Source organism: Theropithecus gelada, chromosome 14 (assembly GCF_003255815.1).
Source record: "Theropithecus gelada isolate Dixy chromosome 14, Tgel_1.0, whole genome shotgun sequence".
Taxonomy (NCBI): domain Eukaryota; kingdom Metazoa; phylum Chordata; class Mammalia; order Primates; family Cercopithecidae; genus Theropithecus; species Theropithecus gelada.
The window spans coordinates 4,203,282-4,225,793 of NC_037682.1; the positions used below are offsets into that span (position 1 = coordinate 4,203,282).

The following is a 22,512-nucleotide window of genomic DNA, read 5'->3' on the forward strand; positions in this document are numbered from 1 at the left end:
AAAAAAAAAAAAAAAAAAAGGAAAGAAAGGCAGGCAGGCAGGTGGGTGGGTGGGCAGGCAGGTGGGTGGGTGGGCAGGCAGGGCAGGCAGGGAAGGGAGGGGAGGGAGGGGAGGGAGGGGAGGGAAAGAAAGAAGGAATCTCTTATTAACTACCAGGCTTCTGTAGATCTGTGCAGAGATTGAGCCTGTTAACTTCTGGAACATTCTATATGTCAGAGGAGGGACTGAACCCAGAGCAGGAACCTGGGGAAAGGTTTCTTTTCCTTGGGGAGAGGAGGCCCATGCTCCAGCTGGTTCTAAGAGAACCAGAATGGGTGTCACTTTCATCCTCACTGTGGAGCTTTTTGTTTGTAAACGGTTACAACTTCTCAAGGTGCCCAAGCACCTCCCCAGAGCCTTCCATTGGATGAATAGGGCCAGAATTGCACCTGAGGACCCGTTTTAGAGAGAAGCCCCTGGGGGTTAAGTAACTTCCCAGCCATCACACCGTGACCCAGGCTCGTTGGCCACTCCAGGCATAGTGGCTTTTGTCCAGGCGGGCATTTTCAGGCCAGCTGGGGGCCTCAGTGTTAACACAGCTGGACAGCTGACCTCTCTCTACAGTGAGTTTCCTCGCTGGGCGTGGAAAGTTCCCACCCAGGCAGATGAGAAGAGGGCCCGTGGCCATGACCCCAGTCACCTTCGAGGGACTTCCTGAGCCTGCTGTGTATACAAGATTCCCACTGTCGGAGACCAGGCTGCTCTGGTGGTGCTGTTTCTCAGGAGGACACCAGAGGCAAAGAGCAGGAGACAGCTGAGCTCCTAGTCACACATCAAGTGGGCTGCAGCAGAGACTAGAGCTTTCCCCTCTAGACTGGAGCTTTATCTGACCCACGTACTCAGCTGAGAAGGGTTTTCATCTTCCCCCCAGCTGCTTGGCAACGGGAACCACAGGGCCCAGGTCACACTGTCCATGGACCACTGGGAGGGTACATGCTCACACAAGGTTAGGTAAGGCCTTCCTCCATGGCCCGGGGATAGGGTAGGAGATGGCGGAGGAAGATGATGGATGCCCACCCGCTCCAGCCTCCAGCACCTGCAGGACCCAGGGTGTACTGGCTGGTGCCTCTCTCACAGACACATGCAGCCACAGACCTTACTGAGTAGCAAATGAAAGATACCCATGCACACACACACCACTACACACGTGCAAATGTGCACATACATGTATGCATGCATGCACACAGACGCACATGCCTACACATGCCCATAGAACACCACTACACACCTGCAAATGTGCACATACATGTATATATGCATGCATGCATACAGGCACACATGCCTACACATGCCCATAGAACACACACACACCACTACACATGTGCAAATGTGCACATGCACGTATGCATGCATGCATGCACACAGACGCACATGCCTACACATGCCCATAGAATACACACACACCACTACACACGTGAAAATGTGCTCATACACGTATGCATGCATGCACACAGATGCACATGCCTCCACATGCCCATAGAACACACACACACCATTACACACGTGCAAATGTGCATATACACATATGCATGCATGCAGACACACATGCCTACACATGCCCATAGAATACACACACACCACTACACATGTGCAAATGTGCACATACACATATGCATGCATGCATGCACACAGACACACATGCCTACACATGCCCATAGAACACACACACGTGTGCTCGTGCACATACTACACACGTGCACATGCTACACAGTGCCCGGAAGCACACATACGCCCACACACATTTACACATGTGTACATATGCATGTGCACACACACCATTTAATGTGCTCTTGCAGAAGGCTCAGAGAGCCCCCTGACCCCCGCCGTGTGCACCAGCTATGCATCACATCTGTTGAGCACAAGCTCAGGTCACTCTGCAGCTCCAGCGTTGTTCGGGGACATGTTCTGTCCTTGAGCTCTGGCACAGATACAAAACCCCAGTGGGGACCTGACCTATTTCTTGTTCCTGAAGCTCCTGGCATTTCTCCTGGATCCTCCTAGAAGGAGTCTGTGTGCCAGAGTGACCGTATCGTTTATCATCCAAACGGGGACATGTCTGCAAGCAAAGGAGGGCAGTGGGCACTGTCCCTGGGGCCGCCGCGTGAAGCAGGGCTGTCCTACTTACTGCCAGGAGTATGGGCCCTGATGATGGGCTGCGCTCGCTCTGCTGAAGGAGACCGGAACTGGAACTTCTCAGGCGAGTCATTCACTCAGCCACCCACCAACCCATTCATTCACCCCGCCACCCTCTTACTAGAACAAGCAGGATGCCAGGCCCTGTGTTCCAGGGAATAAAGCCTCTCAGCGAATTACACCTGGGGATAAGCAATGGCCTACTGTGGACAGACCCCGACGAGGCAGGCCCAAGATATGGATGTGAGACCAAGGCCTGGGAAGCTTCCCTACTGTGGACAGACCCCGACGAGGCAGGCCCAAGATGCGGATGTGAGACCAAAGCCTGGGAAGCTTCGGTCGCCTGTGCAGACACCTTTGGGGAAAGTTGGAGGCACCTGCCTTCCCCGCACCCCCAGGGTGGGTCTCTGGACTTGACACCACCACTGGTGCTCACCTGGCCCCTCTTCCCATGTGCAGGATGAGAACCTTGGAAGCCGGGAGCCAGAGCCAAGGCCTCAGAAGCCAAGTCCAGCAACCTTGGAAGCCAAGAGCCAAGTCCTTGGCCTCACCCTCACACCACTGCCTGCCTCCTCCCTCCATCTCCAAGCTCCCCATGGTCTGAGGCTTCCCCCAGCCTTCTTTCTCCTGATGAGGGAAACCTGCCTGGAAAACCTCTACAAATGGCTGCTCCCTTCCTTTGCTTGTTAAATAACTCAGGGGCGCAGGCTATGGTGTGTGCCCTGCAGAGTCCTGAGATGCCAGAGTGGGAAGAGGCTGTCCTGCCTTCCAGCCCTCACTGCTGCAGGCACCCAGCTCTCTCTGCTGCCACAGGCTTCCCTGCAGGGTCAGGCAGCCTCCCCACTGTGCTGCCACTCCAAGGGCCTTCCCTGAACTGCTCCCGCATCCCATTCCTCACCTTGTCCTTTTCTTGGTGTGGTGACACTCTTGTGGCCAGAATTACTTGGCCGATTTGGGGAGCTCTGTTCTTGCCTATCTCTCAGGTGATGCTGGGGATTTTATTCTCCCTGTCCACAACTTCCTCCGTCACCGCTTCACCGTCTGGTGCAGAAGCCTGCTCAGTAAATAGCCACTGGCAGAACTACCCTGTTCATCAGACATGGCCTCTGCCCCAGTAGACAGGCAGGGAGGGAGCTCACATCTACACTGCATGCTACATCATCTCTTTGATGCCACTGCTGGCCCTATGTGCAGCTATTACCGCTTTACCAAGAAGGAAACTGAGTCTCCAAGAAGTTCAGCAACATCCTCAGCCCCCTACCCCAGCTAGAAAGTGGCCAGCTTGGATCTGAAGGGGGTCTGGGTGTTTCTAGCACCCTGCCCCACCTTACTGCACAGATCCCTGCAGAGTCAGGCAGGGGAGACCCAGAGGACCCCTGGTGGTGACCTGACTGCAAGAAGCAGAGGGAAGGGCAGCACGGCATATCTGAGCCCTAGCAGACCATTCTGGAAGGCTTTTGTGTTTTAATTCAGGCGAAATTCACATTAACCATTTTAAAGTACAAAATCCTGTGGCATTTGGATCCTCCTGGAGTTGTGAATTGTCACTTCTATTTAATGTGAGGACATTTCTATCACCCCAGAAAGAAACCCTATGCTCTTTAGCAGTCACTCCTCATGCCCCCCAACCCTGGCAGCCACTAATCTACTTCCCATTGCTGCGGACTCCCTTTCCTGTGCATTTCCTATCAATGAAATCCTGCAGCGTGGACTTTGTGACTGGCGTCCTTCCCTCAGTGTCCTGTTCTCGAGGCTCGTCCACATTGTGGCGTTGTGGTGGTGCGTCGTTCCTTTTGAAGGCTGAATAGCACTTCCTTTTGTGTATGGACCACGTTTCGTTACGTGCTCATCTGTTGAGGGATGCTCGGGTGCTCCCACCCTTCTGGCTGCATCTGTGAGTGGTGCGGCTGTGAACGTCCATGTGTAAGGATATGCTTACCTGTTTTTCCTTCTTTTGGGTGTGCCTACCAGGAAGTGGAATCGGTGGTTCATATGGTAACTCTGTGTTTAACTTTTTGAGAAACTGCCAAACTTTCTTACATTCTGGATTCTTGAGCCCAGAGAATGAGGTCAGTCTAGCTGCTGCCTGGTCCCCTCCTGGGGCTGGGCAGGACTCTGGGCTGGAAGGCAGAGGTGAGGCTCTCCCAGATGCTTAGCCCAACATCATCTCTACAGCCAGCCTTCAGTTCCAAAGCCCAGCGCCCATGTCCATCTGCGCTACTCTCATCTGCGTCCCCACTCTGCAACTCCTTGGGGCAGGGACCCTGTCTGATGCCTCCCCGTGTCCGCCCCTGGCACACAGTAGGCCTCTGCCACGCCAGAGCTAGCAGAGTGGACATCACATCTCCTGGACAGCTAGTTATTTTCTAGGGAGCGCTAACCAACTCAAAATAGATTTAGAATTCCGTGTGGTTAAAAATCACCCGTCTTATGCCGTTTAAAAATTGCTTGTCATTTTGTATGCCAAGAGCTCTTCTAGCAGCCTACTTTTCCAAAATGATCGCTGATTGGAACAAAAACATTGCCACTAAAATTAGAGTGACAAAATGGAGTTGTTATGAAACAAGAAGAAAATCGACAGGTACATTTTAACAAGTGAGGAGTGATCCCTCTCTACCTGTTACGGCAGCAGGGAGCGTTCCGGCCCCGTCTGTTCTGAGGGGCATTGATATCCACGTACACTGCTCTGTTGTTTGATTAAACCCCTGATGCGGTTGCTTAGGAGTGGAAACTATTTTAGCGACTTAAATCAGGGCCTGGAGGTGTTTGAGGGAAATGTTCTGTAATTTGAAAGCAGATAAGATGGTTTCAAATTAACACAAAAATCCAAATATCCATGTCTTGAAAGAAGAGACCCCTTCCTCCCCTCTGACTTCTCCTTCCTCTCAGCCAGAGTATCCAAGACATGCTGCTATTCAGAGTCCCATCAGCCACATGTGACAGAAAAACAACTAAAGAACATGGCTTACGTGAGACAGAGGCGTATTTCTCTGTCATATTAAAGAAGACAGAGGGCAGCAATCCAGAGCTGATATGAGGGCTTCAAACGTAGAGGGACCTGGCCTCCACCTTTCTTGCTGCTCCAACATCCTTCATAGGCTGCCTCGCAGTTCAAGGTGGCTGCTTAGACTCCAGCCATTGTATCTGCACTCCAATAGAGGAAGAGGGAAAGGTTCAAGAAAACGTTCCCTCTTTTAAGGACATACATATTGTCCACTGCGCTTCCAGTTATGGACGACCAGCCATAACATCATCTCAAAGGAGGCTGAGCTGCTGGCTTTATTCTAGATAACCTGCTATGGGTGAATAAGCTAAGAACCGATACTGGGGTAGGCAGCTGGTTACCTCTGTCACAGTACCTCCTAGGTAATGGCTTTCTTCCCATTTCCAAGGTGCTCACCCCATACGGATATTCTCTACTTCCTCCCACTTTCAGAGCAGTTCAGGATATAAGGTATAAAATGTCTTTCAAGGAAAGCGTTGGGAAGCTTTAAGTGAGAAAACAAAACTTATTTCACATATGGGGAAAATGAAGCCTGAGCTGGGGAGGGACTTGCCCCAGATGCATTTGTGTCCGCTTAATGTTACACCAGCCACCCTGGGTCTCTGGCAGGGGATTTCAGAGCCTCATGGGAGTTCTTGCCGTCTTGGGACCTCCTGGATCTCTTTGCTGAGGCTATACCCTGCCATATTAGTAAGGACACTTAGTTACAAATGACAGAAAACAAGCCTATCCTGGCTGATGCCAAACAGAAATTTAATGGCTTTTAAGTTTAGGAATAACAGCTTCAGTCCTGGCTGGATCCAGGTGCTAAGAGAGCCTTAGGAAGCTCTCATTCTGTCTCTTCTCCCTGGTGTTCTCTGTATGAACTCCCCCATGTCATGCGGAGGTGGTCACCGGCAGCACCAGGCTAGCATTCTGCTGTTTTAGTAGTCACACAAGAGCAAGAGTGCCTCTTTCCCAGTCACTGGACTGATTTGAATCACTGCCCATCCCTAACCCAATCATGCTGGCCAAGGGAGAGGGATGAATCCTTTGACCAGACCTGAATTGCATGCATATCTTTGGAGGGGGCTGGCCGTGCCACTTGGGGCACAAAGACTGGCACACAGACATGGGCTATAATGTTTCCCCAGGAAACAGGAAATAGATGGTAGGCAAGCCCAACTCCCTCTTCCCTTCCACCTCAGTTCTGCACCTCCCCACTTCCTGCCCTGACACTTCTCTCCTCGATCAAAACAGAACTGGTATAGTCTTTTTCCCTTGGGCTGTTGTTCAGTGACTTGTCTTTCATTAATGGATTACTTCCCCCCAGGCCTATGAATCTATTGGGAGAGGGGCCATATGTAACACCTTCTCTGATTCATCAGTGCCTGCCCTGCACAGAACTTGGCATAAAACAGGTGCTAATAAATATGTGACCAACTGGATGGATGGATGGAAGACAGAGTGGGGGGGCAGGGATAAAGCACAGATGGATGTGTGAATGGATGGATAGATGTGTAGGTGGATGGATGGATGATGGATGGATGGATGCATGTGTGGATGGTAGATGCACATGTGGATGCATTAGTGGGTGGGTGGATATGTGGGTGGGTGGGTGGATGGATGGATGGATGGATGGATGGATGGATGGATGAGAGAGTGGGAGGCAGGGATAAAACACAGATGGATGTGTGAATGGATGGATAGATGTGTGGATGGATGGGTGAGTGGGTGGGTGGGTGGATGGATGGATGGATGTGTGGATGCATGGGGTAGATGGATCAGTGTGTGGGTAGATATGTGAGTGGATGGGTGGGTGGGTAGGTGGGTGAATGGATAGATTGATAGAAGAGAGAGGGGAAGGATGATAAAGGATGGATTTATATGTGAATGGATAGATGGATGTGTGGATGGATGGATGATGGATGGATGGATGGATGGATGGATGGATGGATGGATGCATGTAGATGCGTGGATGGGTGGATATGTGAATGGATGGGTGGGTAGATGGATGGATGGATGGATGGATGGATGGATGGATGGATGGATGGATGGATGGATGGGTGGGTGGGTGGATACGTGGATGCATGGGTGGATGGATGGGTGTGTGGGTAGGTGTGTGGATGGATGGGTGGGTGAATGGATAGATGGATAAAAGAGTGAGTGGAAGGGAGGGATAAAGGATGGCTTGATGTGTGGATGGATGGATGGATGGATGCATGGATGTGTGTGTGGGTAGATATGTGCATGGATGGGTGGGTGGGTGGGTGAATGGATAGATTGATAGAAGGGAGAGGCGAGGGAGGGAGGGATAAAGGATGGATTGATGTGTGAATGGATGGATGTGTGGATGGATGATGGATGGATGGATGGATGATGGATGGATGCATGTGTGGATGCGTGGGTGGGTGGATGGATGGGTGGATGGATGGATGGGTAGATATGTGGATGGATGGGTGGATATGTGGATGCAGGGGTGAATGAATGGGTGTGTAGGTAGGTATGTGGATGGATGGGTGGGTGGGTGGGTGGGTGAATGGATGGATGGATGAGTGGATATGTGGATGCATGGGTGGATGGATGGGTGTGTGGGTAGGTATGTGGATGGATGGGTGGGTGAATGGATAGATGGATAAAAGAGAGAATGGAAGGGAGGGATGATGGATGGATGGATGGTTGGATGGATGGATGGATGGATGGATGGATAGAAGAGAGAGGCAAGGGAGGGATAAAGGATGGATTGATGTGTGAATGGATGGATGGATGGATAGATGGGTGATGGATGGATGCATACGTGGATGCATGGGTGGGTGGGTAGATGGATGGGTGGATGGATGGATGGGTGGATATGTGGATGCGTGGGTGAATGAATGGGTGCGTGAGTAGGTATGTGGATGGATGGGTGGGTGAGTGAATGGATAGATGGATGAAAGAGAGAGGGGAAGGGAGGGATAAAGGATGGCTTGATGTGTTGTGAATGGATGGATGGGTGGATGCATAGATGGGTATATGGATGACTTAATAATCAGATAGTTTGAGTGATGGTTAACTTAGCTCTATGATTCCCACAGCTCTGATTAAATACATGCAGTTTAATGTGATATGATTTCATGTCAGCATCTATCTTTCATACATTCCACCCTTTTAAGAAGCAGTTTAATAGTGTGGATGATGCTGAGTCATATCCACTCACAGTGTGACCACAGGCCCAGGACAGCTGAGCCTCTCTCTCGAGTAAGCCTGCACTGGGGCTCGGGCCTCTCCGCCTCCCTGGGTGTGGTTCTAGGGGTGATACCCTCCTGTCAAATGCATTCTGCCTGCCTGCTCTTTATTGCAGTCAGCTGAAGACCATTATGCGTCAGGCATCCATATGGCCCAACAGGCTCAGAGCCAGGCATGCTGCTGTCCAGGTCACAGGGTGCTTTCTGTGGGTGCTGTTGGCCCGAAAGCACATGGGCCCCACCCCCTTCATGAGGCTGGCTCCAGTAGGTGGCCTTTCACTGACCACTCTGAGCCCAGCCTGGTCCTGAGCAGCCCAGAGCACAGAAGGGCCTGGGAGTCATGAGAATGTCCAAGTTCTGCTCCACTTCCCTGCAGAGCCAGGCCCTGATGCTTCACCCACATCCATTCACACAATCCTCAGGGCAGCACCGTTATTCTGAAGCAGCTCCACCCCTGCCAGCAAACCCTTTGTGCCCGTGTGTCCCCCGCTGTCCCATGCAGACAGGAGTTCCCATCCCACGGCCCCGTCTCAAGGATGGTTGTGTACTTGGCTGCTGTGCGGGGCAGGTGCTTCATCACTGCTGTTCGTTGGGATGCGTCTGTTGTAACTTAGACCCACCCTCCAAGGCCGGTTGGTTTTCGCTCTATCCTCCACATGAAGAAACTGAGGCTCAGAGAGGTTAAGTGACTTGTTCCAGGTCGCAGAGCCAGTGAGTTCCCTTGTCACACCCTGCTCCTTCAGGTCAAGCTCCTTGTCAGGGAAAGGGGGAGGTTGGGGAGGAGTTGGAGTGGCTGGGAGGGATGTGCCCAGGTGGAAATGCAGTGTGGCCGGGCCTCATGGTGGTATGCAGGTGAGCGTGCTCCCATCACGTGGCCTGGCCACCAGCCATGACTTTGAAAAGCACAGCATCTCTCCCGCCTCCATTCTGAGTTTCTCTAACAAGGCCACCACCTGTCTGTGCTTCCCTCCTCCTCCAGGGTGAAATGAGGGCACATATTTCAGGTGGCCGCTGTAGAGGGTCAGGTGGCCTTAAGGCCCCTCACCTCATGCCTTACCAGGTGAATGTGGCTTACCTGAAAGGACCCAGGGACACCTGCCCTAAGGTAGACACTAGGCCACCCAGATGGCTCATACTGAGGAAGAAGCTATGACCTCCACTGCTTGTGGGATCTGTGGACCTGGGGTCTGTGCACCTCTGTGCTGGACCGTCAGTCTTGTCACCCATTGGCTGGGCTTGGACTGGAGGGGCAGTACCCTGGGGTGGTCTCCAGGCACCTGGACACTTGGCACCACAGAAACCCTGGTAGGAGACTCTCACCATGGCCCTCAGACCAGCTGCCCACCAACTCCAGAATACTCCAAAAGAGATGCCCCCGCCACTGACATTCTGTCTCATTTTCTCTGCATCCTGCTGGCCTGGGGGACCCTGGATGCCACTAACGGTACCCACCCAGGGAGAACTTCTCTCTCCAGTCAGAACACTTGGGAGGTCGGCGATTAACATGGGCCCCATTTTCCTTCGGCTTAAAAATAAGCTAATTTCAGGCCACGTTTGTAAAACCGCAGAATTGTGAGAACTACCGCGTTGGCTTAGGTTTTGCTTTGTTGGAGCTTTGCTCTGTTCTATCTGCTTCAAAGATGAAATATTCATGAGATGAGCTTTGGCAGATTGAGGGAAAGAGAGCAGGAGCGAAGTCAGGGGTTCTCTGAATCCCTGGGGCACTGCAAAAAGAACCCCACGGCCGCAGATGCTGATGGAGTGGGCGGGGCCGGGGCAGCAGTCATTGAGAAAAGCCACTGGGGCTCAGAACCACCTGCACAGTGTTGCTCCAGCTGGATGCGCAGACCACCAGCAGCAGCCGGGAACTTGCTAGGAATGCAGAATCCCAGGCTCCATCCTGGAATCCAAAGCTCTGTGCTTGAAAAAACCCTCCGGAGCAGCTCGGGTTTGGGGATATCTGCACGAGGACGACTGAGATCAAGGGCCACTTGTGAGGATCTTGCCACTCAACGTGGACCATGGAGCGCAGCATGGGCATGGCCACCTGGGGGCTTGTTAGGAATGCAGGCTCCCAGGCCCCCAGAACCTACCGAATGGAGCCCACCTGCTGACAAGACCCCCGGGGACTGGAACACACGGCAAAGCCGGGGAAGCCCCACACTCCAGAGGGTTTTGGAGTCTTTTCCAGAATGTGGGGGGAACAGCCCTGCATCCAAGATGAGTCAGGAGACCCGTCAAGGCGCGTCCCTCATCGGACACCCTTCACCATCATCATCATCCCACACAGACGTGGTGCCTCGTTCTGTGGGTCTGGGGAAGGCTGATGCCTCAGCTCAGGCTGCTGAAACAAAACACAGTCGAGACTGGGGCTCACACAGCAGAAATCAATTTTCTCACAGTGCTGGAGAGTGAAAGTCCCAGGTCAGGGAGCCTGCCTGGCTCATGGACACCTCCTCACTGTGCCCTCGTGTGGCCAAAGGAGAGAAAGACTGGGGCTCTCCTATCTCTCCTAGTAAGGGCACGAATCTCATCATGGAGGCCCCACCCTCATGACCTTATCTCACCCCAGTCACCTCCCAAAGGTCCCATCACCAGATACCATCCTGTTAGAGGTTTGGGCTTCAATGTTTGAATTTGCGGGGAGGAGACGCCATTCAGTCCACAGCGGATGGCTTTGTCTCATTTGTCCAGAGACCCAGCACACTAATAGAGGAGGGTCCCACCCTCTCCACCCAGTGGTGCCTCTCCCACCCGACCTGCAGCCTGGAAAGCCGGCACCTCCACCACCGCCCCTGGGCATTGCAGCCCTCTCAGCACATCCTCCAGGGGACTGTCACCTCCCACATTGCAGCCTTGCAAACACGGCTCTGGACCCGCCTTCTGCTGGCTCTGCTCATCCTCCAGCCTCCACCCCACAGGTCACTCCTCCCAGGAGCCTTCCCACCCCGACTGCCACCCTCCAGGTTAATCCCTTCATTTGCTCCTGGGGTACCTGCAGCCTCAGCAACTGCCTTGCAGCTGGAAGCCCCCAGGCCACCGCCTAGGGACAGGTGTGCAATGCTCAGGGGAGCAGCCACCATGGGGCCTTCTGGAGCTGCCCCCTGTGCCGCACCCTCCCACAGCGCTGTAGGGTGGGGATTCATTGAGTCCCCTCGAGGACCCTGTCTCAGGCTGAAGGCTGGCCCCGCCATGACCAGCATGCATCCTAACCTCCAGGTGCTGTGAGTCGGACCTTATTTGGGCGGAGGGGGGAAGCATCTTTGCGAATTTTGCAAATGTAATTAAGGATCTTGAGATGAGATCTTAGATTACGATGGCCTCCAAATCCAATGGCAGGTGACCTTAGAAGAGAAGAGAGGGGGAACAAAGGTGGGGAGCAGAAAGTCGCGTGTCAGCTTAAGAATTGCACGATTTATAAATTTAGAAAGGAGACTATTATAAAGGGTTACAACCTGCGAGCAGGGAAGTGGGCCTCTAGCCAAAACCAGAGGCAGGCGCTTCAAGGAGGGGAGGGTGGAACGGGGCTTCATGCTGACTGCATTGACTAAGGTTATGGTGGGTTAAGCATACTCAGCAGGTTACAGGAGGAGCTGTGAATATTCGCAAAACAGGTCCTGACACGTGCACTGAGCACACATGCATGTTACATGCGTCCCATGTTCACCTGGGGTGGAGGCTTCACATTTAAAGGCATTACAGTCAGGCTCTGTATGTCAAAAGGTGAAGCAGGAACATAAAGCCGTTCGGTGTGCAGCCTCTGTAAACCAGCCAGAGCCAGTCTCTCACAGGTCTGGAGGCTGGAAGTCTGAAATCAAGGTGTCTGCAGGGTGGGTTCCCTCTGGAGGCTCCGAGGTAGAAGCCATCCCATGCCTCTGTCTTTGGCCAGCGGTTTCTTATCAAGAGAAAGCTACTGAAATCAGCCTCTTATCCAATCACAGTTATAGTTATAGCTGCTGGAATGGGGTCAGTTATCAGCATCTGGTGGAGCTGTGATGGTTTGATTGTCGTCCATCCCAAAGCCAGGGCTTGCTGGCTGCTAGAGGAAGAGAAAAGCCCTATGGCAGCCAGAACCCAGTTTATTTAAGTGTGGGGTGTGTGATTTCACCCTCGCCTCACACAGTCTTAGGTCTTGCTTACAATCTGGTCTCTTATTGCCACCAGGAGCCCATTCCATCAGTCTCACAGTCTCTCCTTTAACGCTGGCCAGTTGTGGCTAACCTCAACAGGGAGCAGCATAATAAGATGTGCCCAACCTCCCGTCCCATCGTGGTTGGAACTCCATTTTGCTTTTTCGTTTTTTGTTTTTGAGATGGAGTCTTGCTCTGTAACCCAGGCTGCAGTGCAGTGGTGCTATCTGGGCTCACTGCAGCTTCCACCTCCAGGGTTCAAGCAATTCTGCCTCAGCCTCCCAAGTAGCTGAGATTACAGGCACCTGCCACCATGCCCAGCTAATTTTTGTATTTTTAGTGGAGACGGGGTTTCACCGTGTTGGCCAGGCTGCTCTTCAACTCCTGACCTCAAGTGATCTGCCTGCTTCAGCCTCCCAAAGTGCTGGGATTAATCGGCATGAGCCACCACGCCCTGCCAGAACTCAGTTTTTAAGGCTTCTGTGGTGTCCCCTTGGTCCAGTCAGTTGGGGGCTTAGCTCTCACATGTGAAGATGGAGGCAGAAGTTGGAGGGATACGGCCACAAGCCAAGGACTGCTGAGGGATGCCAGCAGAGCCAGAGGCTGGGAGAGAGGCTTGGGGCAGATTCTTCCTGGGAGCCTCTGTTACCGGCAGTGGGGGGGTGTCCTTGTTCTTAGAGCTCCTCAGATGGTGGCAGGCGGCTTCCAAGATGGCGGCAAGCCTCTTGTTCTCTGACCTGGGGTTCTTGGCCTCACGGATTCCACAGAATGGAATCTTGGGCCATGCGGTGAGTGTTACAGCTCTATTCAGCTCCATTAGGACGAACCCCAGGCACTTAGCCCACACGGGAACAATGGCGAGCCTATAGCTCCACTGGGAGCAGCAATGGGCCCTGCCTTGATGGATCAGAAGTGCAGCAGACACCCTGCCAGATCTGGAGGGGTGGAAGCCAAGGGCGGGTCTGGGACGGCGAGTGAAAGCTCACCTCGAGCCGTAACAAACACGGACTGGAAGAGTGTGCAGTTGCAAGATTTAATAGAGTGAAAACAGAGCTCCCATACAACGAGAGGGGACCCTAAGGGGGGTAGCCATTGCCAGCTCGAATGCCTGGGTTTATATCCCGCTCATCGTTCCTCCCTCTGTGTTCTCAGGCGATAGATGATTGGCTGTTTCTTGACCTCCTGTTTTTGCCTAATTAACATTTTAATGAGCTCTCTTTACTATCTGATTGGTCGGATGTGAGCTAAGTTGCAAGCCCCGTGTTTAAAGATGGCTGTGGTCACCTTCCCAGCTAGGCTTAGGGATTCTTAGTCAGCCTAGGAAATTCCAGCTAGTCCTGTCTCTCACCTCCAGAAGGCGCCCACCCTACAGACACTGTGATCTCAGACTTCCAGCCTCCAGAACTGAGAGAATGAATGTCTGTCGTCCAGGCCTCCTGGTCTGGGGTCATTTGGGCCACTCATGCAGGCTTATGAGATGGTGTGTCGGGGGACCCCACCCACACATTCTGGGATCCTCTAGAAGGACTCACAGGACTCGATATAGAATCATCCTCTTGTCTAAGGTTTATAAGAGTGCCACAGCTCAGGCGGAGTCTGCAGGCATCCATGGGCAGATTGAAGCCCCCCTCCTTCCTCTCTCCTGCGAGGGGACACAGCACATTCCCCACCCACCAGGAAAAAAATGCAGCCACATGTATGAAATATTCCTCCCTAGGGAAGCCCGTCACGTAGGCACCCTCTGCCTGGCACGTGCCGCAATTCCCAACTCCTGGCAGGAAAGCTGGAGTTTTGCTTGCATAAACCGCAATGTTGGCTCAACACGCCATGGGAGCTGCTGCCGCAGGGCTGGGTGTCCAGGCCTCTCCATGTAGGGGACATTTCAGCTGCCAGATGCCAGCTAGGGGCCAGCCCTGCAGGCAGGATTTTCTCAGGGCAGCAGCCACAGGCCTGCTGTGCTCACTCTTATCTGCATGGGTTGATGTGGTTGTTATCCCTTTTTACGGATAAGGAAACTGAGGCTAGAGAGTGCAAGCCCCTTACTCGGGGTCAGCCAGCTCATAAGTGGCAGAACTGGGATTCAAACCCAGGGAGTCCAGCTCCTAACACTGCTGTTAACCCTCCCACTCCCTGCCTCTCCTGCTCAGGGCAGGGGCTCAGTAGATAGTTGTCTGCTAAAGGGATGCATGGAGGAATAAAAATAAGAATAGTTACATTTATTAAGCATTTGTTACCTGCCAGCCTTTGACCTTCACACGACTCCCCTCCATAATCCTTGCCAAATGTCCAATATGATGGAAATCACTAGTGCCCCATTTTGCAGACGTGGGCACAAGGGCCTGGGGAGGTGGAGCGGTTGGCCCAGGAGATTTGGAGCCTGGGTCTGAGCCCAGGGTCTGCTCTATGTATCCGGCCTCTTTCGTAACATGCTGTGCTGGTCTACATAAGAGAAGCTGCAGATCTGTGTAAAGGTGAGCTTAGAGGACACATTCTCAGAAACACAAAGCAGCTTACAAAGCGAAATTCCGTATGTCAGAATATGTTCAAGGCTGCGTGGCGACTGAGATGATAGGGGTGTGGGGCTGCCTGGTCCCCAGAGTGTGCAGCTAAGGCCCTGCCCTCAGCAGCTCCAAGCCTCCCCACCTCCCCCTGCTAGTGGCAGAAAGCAGGACCCAGCATGACGCTGTGGAACCTGCCTGGACCCCAGAGAGGGCAGTACAGGTTGTGAGACTAGTTAGAGAGGTAGCCACAGCCCCTGCCCATACAGCTGGAGGGAAGGAGTGTGCAGGCGGCAGTGGATTCAGATGCCTGTTCCTGGGAGAGGGCGACAAGGACAGAGGGTGTGCTGTGTGTCAGGCAGCGTGAGGACTTTGCCTGCTAACCGGGGCTCTTCTCTGGCTCACCTCCCATCTATCCCAGGCCCAGCACAGTGCCCAGCCCCCAGGATCAGTGAGTGCTCCTGGAACCCTTATTATCCCCGTTTCTGCAAATGTGCCTTTAAGGCTCAGAGAACCCAGGCCAGCATTTGAGCGTTTTCAGGTAAAGGATCTTCCCATCAGAGCCTGGACATTCAGGAAAGGAGTGTTCCCTGGCTGGAGGGTAGAAGAGAGACCTCCTGCCTGGGGTCTGGAAGGTTCTCTGCCTCGCTCTGGGAACCTGTGTCTGGGGGAACTGGGGATGTCTCCTGCACCTGCTCGCCCAGGGGCTGCAGCTGTCACCCTGAACCCGCTGCGGCCAGTGAGGAAACGAGCTCAGAGCACCAGGGCCATCTCCCCAAGATCACAGAGGCCCTCAGCCCCAGGACGTCCGCAGGGCCCGGGGCTGGGTGAAGTGGCTAAGTCACAGGCTTGACTTCCTGCACAGGCATAGCTGGGAGGGCTGGGTATTCAAGAGCTGGGCAACGGAAAGCCATCCTGTAAGATGGAAATAAACTTGTATTTCCAACAATCGGAGAGTGATGCAAAAGTGGCCCCACGATGGCCCCCGCACTGGGAGGCCCTTCCGGAAGCCGCGGCGTTGGGGGACCTGCTGGCCCGGTGTGCTCCCTCCCTTGGCCCGTGGCTCGCCTGGTAGGAGCGGACTCTTTGCCCGGCGTCTCCGCTCGTGGCCACTAGATGGCAGCCGCGGGGTGCGGAGCCGATGGCGGCTTCCAGGAGCAAGTCCCTTCTGCGCGAGGGAGGCGGGTTCCCAGGAGAACCTGCCGGGCCCTGCGCCCAGAATCTCCGCTGTGGTCCCACTGCCCCCACTGCAGACCGGGGCCAGGGCCGGGGACGCTCCTGGAAAACCACCGGCTCTGCCCGGGTTCCCACAGGGCACCAGAGAGGCCAAGAGGTTGGACGCTCACGGCGCAGGGATGGGATGAGGGGTCCGGGACGCCCCCTGCACACACTCTTTTCTGCAGGAAGCCCCTGAAGGGTGGATACCCCAGGAAGAAGGCCGCTTGCGCGCCGGGCGCAGTGGCTCACACCTGTAATCCCAGCGCTTTGGGAGGCCGAGGCGGGCGGATCACCTGAGGTCAGGAGTTCAAGACCAGCCTGGCCAACATGGTGAAACCCCGTCTCTACTAAAAATACAAAAATTACCCAGGCATGGTGGCGCACACCTGTACTCTTAGCTACTAAGGAGGCTGAGGCAGGAGAATCACTTGAACCCAGGAGGCAGAGGTTGAAGTGAGCTGAGATCGCGCCACTGCACTCCAGCCTGGGCGACGGAGTGAGACTCCGTCTCAAACACACACACACACACACACACACACACACACACTCTTAATATCTTTAATAGATGTAAGACAGTTTATCTCTTTCTTCCTAGGAGAGTTCTGGAAGTTTTGCAACTTTTAGAGAATCAGTTTGTTTTACGTAAATTGTCAAATTTATCTTAGACTTCTTCATAGTATTTCTTCATTATCTGTTTAAAGTGGACCCTGTATTGATATCATCCCTTTTAGTAATTTGTGTCTTCTCTCTTTATTTCTTTGTCAGTCTTACTAAAATTTTATCAATTTTATTGATCTTTTCAAAGAACTACCTTTGAGCTTCATTAAGTTTTCTCCTTTCTCCCTGTGCTTTTAGCTTATTGATTGCTGTCTTTATTTTGTTATTTTCTTCCTTGTCCATGCTTTGAGTTGATTTTGTTCTTTTTCTATTTTTTTGACTCCGGCTGTGGTTTATCTTGATGAATATTCTGTGGACATTGAAAAGAACGTATATTATGCTCCTTACTGTTGAGTGCGGTGTTCTTTAAAGGTCAATTCGGTCCTTTTGATGGTATTTTTAAGTGTTTATAGCCTTGCTGACTTGTCCTCTATTGTTGATTGCCGAGAGCATGGGAATGTGGAAATTTTCCAGCATCATTGTGTGCCTGTCCTTTTTTTTTTTTTTTTTTTTAAACAGATCTGTCGGTTTCTGCTTTGTGCTTGTTGTTTGTTTTGTTTTGAGACAGAATCTCACTCTGTCACCCAGGCTGGAGTGCAGTGGCATGATCTTGGCTCACTGCAACCTCCATGTCCTGGGTTCAAGTGATTCTCCTGCCTCAGCCTCCCAAGTAGCTGGGATTACAGGTACCTGCCACCACACCCAGCTTATTTTATTTTTTTAGTATAGGTAGGATTTCACCATGTTAGCCAAGCTGGTCTCAAACTCCTGACCTCAGGTGATCTACCTGCTTCGGCTCCCCGCAAGGGGCTGGGATTACTTGTCTGAGCCACCGCACCCGGCCTGCTTCATGTAGTTTGAAGTTCCAGTGTTAGGTTGTAGGTTTATGCTGGCATTAGGTATTATTATACTGGTTAGGTTATTCAGGACTGGTATGTCTTCTTGGAGAACTGATTTTTTTTATCATTATTCAATGTTCCTACTTATCCCTGGCAATTTTCCTTGTACTTGAGACTACTTTGATATTAATATACCAGCTCTAGCTTTCTTTGTATTAGTGTGTATATATCTTTTTCTATCTCTTTGTTTTTAACCTCCCTATGTTGTTATACGTAAATTTGATTTCTTATAGACTGCCTGTCATTGGGTAGTTTTCTGAAAGTCCACCTGATTGAGAGGCCAAGGGGTGAGGGATTGCTTGAGGCCAGGAGTTCAAAACCAGCCTGGATAAGAAAGTGAGACCATGTCTTCACAAAAAAAATAATAATAATAAATAAGTCAATTTTTTTTCGGATTTTCCCTTTATTTTATAATTGAAAAATGAAACCACTTAACGTGAACACTTGATACATAATTTCCTTAAAACTTCTCTATGGTGAAATAAAACTGTACCTAGTTGAAGAGTGTATAGAATATTAACACTCATAACAATTTCAATCCAACCGTTGACATAGCTTCAAAGTACTATTAATTGTGGCTATTTTTTGGGAAAAAGAAATGTGTAAAGCTTATGAGGGCCCAGTATACGAAAGGCTTAATTTTTAAGAGTCAAATCTACATTTGTCACAAGAGTTCAAAAAGTGACATTATAGTGCGGAAACACTAGAAAATGCCATCTCTTACTCATAAGTCTTTTAAAACAGATTGGAAATCATATAAAAATACTCAGTACCTTGTAAGTAATAATTAACAAAAATATTTCCATTGACTACTCTGTGTCCAAAGTGATGAAGGACAAAAATAGAAATTCTTGTTTCTTTATTATTTGATAAACTGCTGAGAAGCTCCCATTAGAAGTTTTTTAGACATTACACCAAGTTGTCTTGGTCTTCTGATCATATATATATGTATTCACACACACACACATTTTTTTCAAGCAAAGAAATGTTTAACAGATGTAAACTATTTATTGAATATTTGCCACCAAATATTGTTAAATACATTATCTTGCAGCATATCGCTTTCAAGTTAAAATGTCAGAAACAAACACGAATATTTACAATTCTTTTAAGGAATGTTATATAATGACACACTCAGGCGTAAATTCTTTTGGCTTATAATTCTTAAAAGAATGATAATAGCAAAAGTGATGCAAAATCTTCAGTGTGAGATTATGATTAAGCTACATTTTACAAAAATATGGTGTAAGATGGCAATAATCCCATTCAGAGTCCTGGATTAGATCCCTTCAGGAGGGACTGATAATTTATACAGTCAAACTTTAAAATTTACAGATAATGGCAGTTCAATAATGCCACTGAGAAGTACATCTCTTAACATACAACTTTCAGGCCACAGTTTTGAAGGTCTGAAGTATTAAGTTGGTTTGATGAATTAGTTGGTTGGCACTTACGAACACATTTATTGCCTTGCCATCTTTAAAATACATTTTCAGAGTATCACTGAAACTTTTGGAGTACTTTACCAATTCTTTCTTTTTGTATTCAAGTGCCCTGCGGTTCTGGTATTGATATTTCTTGAAGACATTATTCACCGTATCAAGAAGTTCTTTTATTGCACTAGCTATATCCTTGATTGTCTGCAGAAACCTCACTCTGTCATTGATCTCATCTGGGATCTTACTGAGAATTTGTTTAAGTGCTCGTGCCTTTTCATTTAGGTCTTGGAATTCTGGCTCTGGCCACTCAATCACATACTCTTCTATATCATCAGCTGCCATACAAAGAAGGGACTCCATGAAGTTAACTTCTACACTTTTTTTCTCTAAAATTTTCATAATGATGTCTTGTGTAAGACCTGGATTTTCTTTTTCAGCCTTAATGAAAGCGGCTCTCAGTGTCTGGGCTGCAGACAGATTTACTCGTTCTAGCTCTTTAAACACAGGATACATGACTGCAGAGAGGGGCGTAGAAACCATGGATGTGGTCTCAGCTTCATTCTTCATCTCTTCCATTGTCATCCTCATTCAAAAGCCAACCACAGTTGAAAAAGCAGTGCTAAAATGCAGAGGAATCTTCATTCACTGCAATATTTCTTCTTTTTTTTTGGTGATAAAAGAATTGGACACAGAACACACACCGATCAGCAACTGAGGCACTGACTTCACTTCCCACCTTTGCAGCCCTCGTCAACTCCCGGATCAATTCACTCCCAAGTCAGATTTTTAAATAAAAAAATAAAACTCCATCTGGTAATCTATTTTATTCGATGTGTTTGGAGCATTTAAATTTAATGTTATTATTCATGTGTTGGTATTTATGTCTACCATTTTATTTATTTTCCATTTGTTTTCTTTGCATGTTATTCTCTATTTTCCTTTCCTGATAATTTTTGGATTACTATTTGACTAGTTACTTTTCCATTTTAATTTAATTATGGAGGCTTTAAAAAATTTATATAGCTTTTTTTGTTTTTGTTTTTGTTTTTTCTGAGACAGAGTCTCTGTCAGTCGCCCAGGCTGGAGTGCAGTGGCACGATCTTGGCTCACCACAAGCTCTGCCTCCTGGGTTCACACCATTCTCCTGCCTCAGCCTCCCAAGTAACTGGGACTACAGGTACCTGCCACCACACCTGGCTAATTTTTTTTTTTTTTTTTTTTTTTTTGTATTTTTAGTGGAGATGGGGTTTCACCATGTTAGCCAGGATGGTCTTGATCTCCTGACCTCATGATCCGCCCACCTCGGCCTCCCAAAGTGCTGGGATTACAGGCATGAGCCACCACGCCTGGCCGCTTTTTTTTTTTTTTCCATTAAAGCATTTAGTCTGGTATTTCAATACACATATGTAGCTTTTCACAGTTTACTTAATGCTTTACCACTACAAGTAGAATGTGGAAACCTTACCACCATATAGATTGCTTTATTCTCTCCGTTTTGTGGTGTAGCTATCATGTGTATTAAACCCACATATATTGAAGGTACTGTCATAAAATATAATAATGTTTACTTCAACCACCATAGATATTTTCAAGAATGTAAGAAGTAAAGTATAGTCTATTAAAAGATATTGCCCATTTTGTCTGTACTTCCTTTATTCCTGACTTTCAAAGGTTCTCTCTGGTTTCATGTACATTCCATTCCAAGCATTATCTTTGGCATTCCTCTTAAAGTTGGCCTGCTGGCCGCAGATGTTCTTGGTTTTGCTTCATCTAAAAATGTCTTGATTTAACCTTTATTCCTGAAGGATATTTTCGCTGGGTATAGAATCCTGCATTTGCAGTATTTTTAAAATACTGTTCCACTTCCTTCTGACCTCCATGGTTCAGATGAGGAATCTGCAGTCATTCCCATGGTTGTTCTTCTGTATGAAATGTGTCATTTTTCTCTAGCTGCTTTCAGTGTATATTTTTTTCATGTTTAGTCTTCAGCAATTTGATTTTGACACGTCTGGGAATGGATTTTTTGAACTAATCCTGTTTAGGATGCATAGAGCCTCTTGAATTCATTAAGTTTATGTGCTTTTCTCTCCCACTTGTTCAGATTGGATAATTTCTAAGTATCTGTCTTCACGGTCACTATTTTTTTCTCTGTCTTCTCTACATTCTGCTTTTGACACATCTAGTAATTTTTTTTTTTCATTTATATTGTTTCCCTTGAGAGTTGGTGTATTTCTAGTTCTTGGTATGCTGAGTAAATGAAGCCTGTATCATGGACGTTTGGAATATTTTGTTAAGATACTCTGGGTCTTGATTAAACCTGATGGAAAAGGTTAACTTGAGCACTTGGTTGAGATCAAGTCCCAAATTCCTTTTGTAGGACTTTTATGAGTTGTGTTTCCAGTGTCAAATGAGCTTCAAAACCCTTTGCTTGCAATTGAGATCTGCCCCACATGTGCACAGACACTGGCCAAGCTTGGAGATGGTGGTGGTTTTTATCTCTTAGTTCTTTTCTCAATATCATTGATACACTGTTTAAGGTCAGATCCACCTGTGCACAACTTGGAGCTGAGCCTAGAAGTTCATCTACCACTTCACACAATCCCTGCTCTGCTCCCTCCTCACTACAGTCTCCCTGACATTTTCCATGTCCATGGAGACCCCTTTATCAGGCTTGTGGATGAAAAACTGGGACCTTGATTTCCCTGCTTTGCCATAAACTTACTGCACATGGATCTTCATCCATGGTCAAGTGGCAGAAAAAGAGAGAGAGGCCAAAAGCAAAGGAGATTCCTCCACGTATGTGGACCACAGCTCCTCTGGCCAGAAAGAAGGATCCCCCTCCTCTGGAGTTTTAGATGCCTGCCCAGCCTCCACCACCACAGGATTGCTTGAGGCTGTGGATGGGAGAAAATGCAATAAAGAATGAAAGGGAAGATCTCCCATGTTCTCTGAACCCTGGGGCTCCCTTTTCTTGAAGCTCTTTTTATCCACACTTGTTATTCACATGTGACTTTCAGGCTACCTTTGAGTCCCAGCCAAGTGACACCCCAAGGGAAAAAATGGGAAACTCACAGATTCTTTTTCTTATTATTATACTTTAAGTTCTAGGGTACATGTGCACAACATGCAGGTTTGTTACATATGTATACATGTGCCATGTTGGTGTGCTGCACCCATTAACTCGTCATTTACATTAGGTATATCTCCTAATGCTATCCCTTCCCCTTCCCCCCTCCCCACAATAGGCCCTGGTGTGTAATGTTCCCCTTCCTGTGTCCAAGTGATCTCATTG

General features: G+C 49.6%; 1 protein-coding gene and 1 pseudogene across 3 annotated transcripts in view; one reads left to right on the top strand and one right to left on the bottom strand.

Annotated features, from left to right (window-relative positions):
- SHANK2 (SH3 and multiple ankyrin repeat domains 2) overlaps positions 1–22,512 on the top strand; it is a 638,889-nt gene that overhangs the window by 332,835 nt on the left and 283,542 nt on the right. The gene's annotated exons all lie outside the window — the stretch shown is intronic.
- LOC112606686 lies at positions 18,780–19,989 on the bottom strand (annotated as a pseudogene). Its single transcript, XR_003115672.1, has one exon. The product of XR_003115672.1 is annotated as a programmed cell death protein 10 pseudogene (transcript).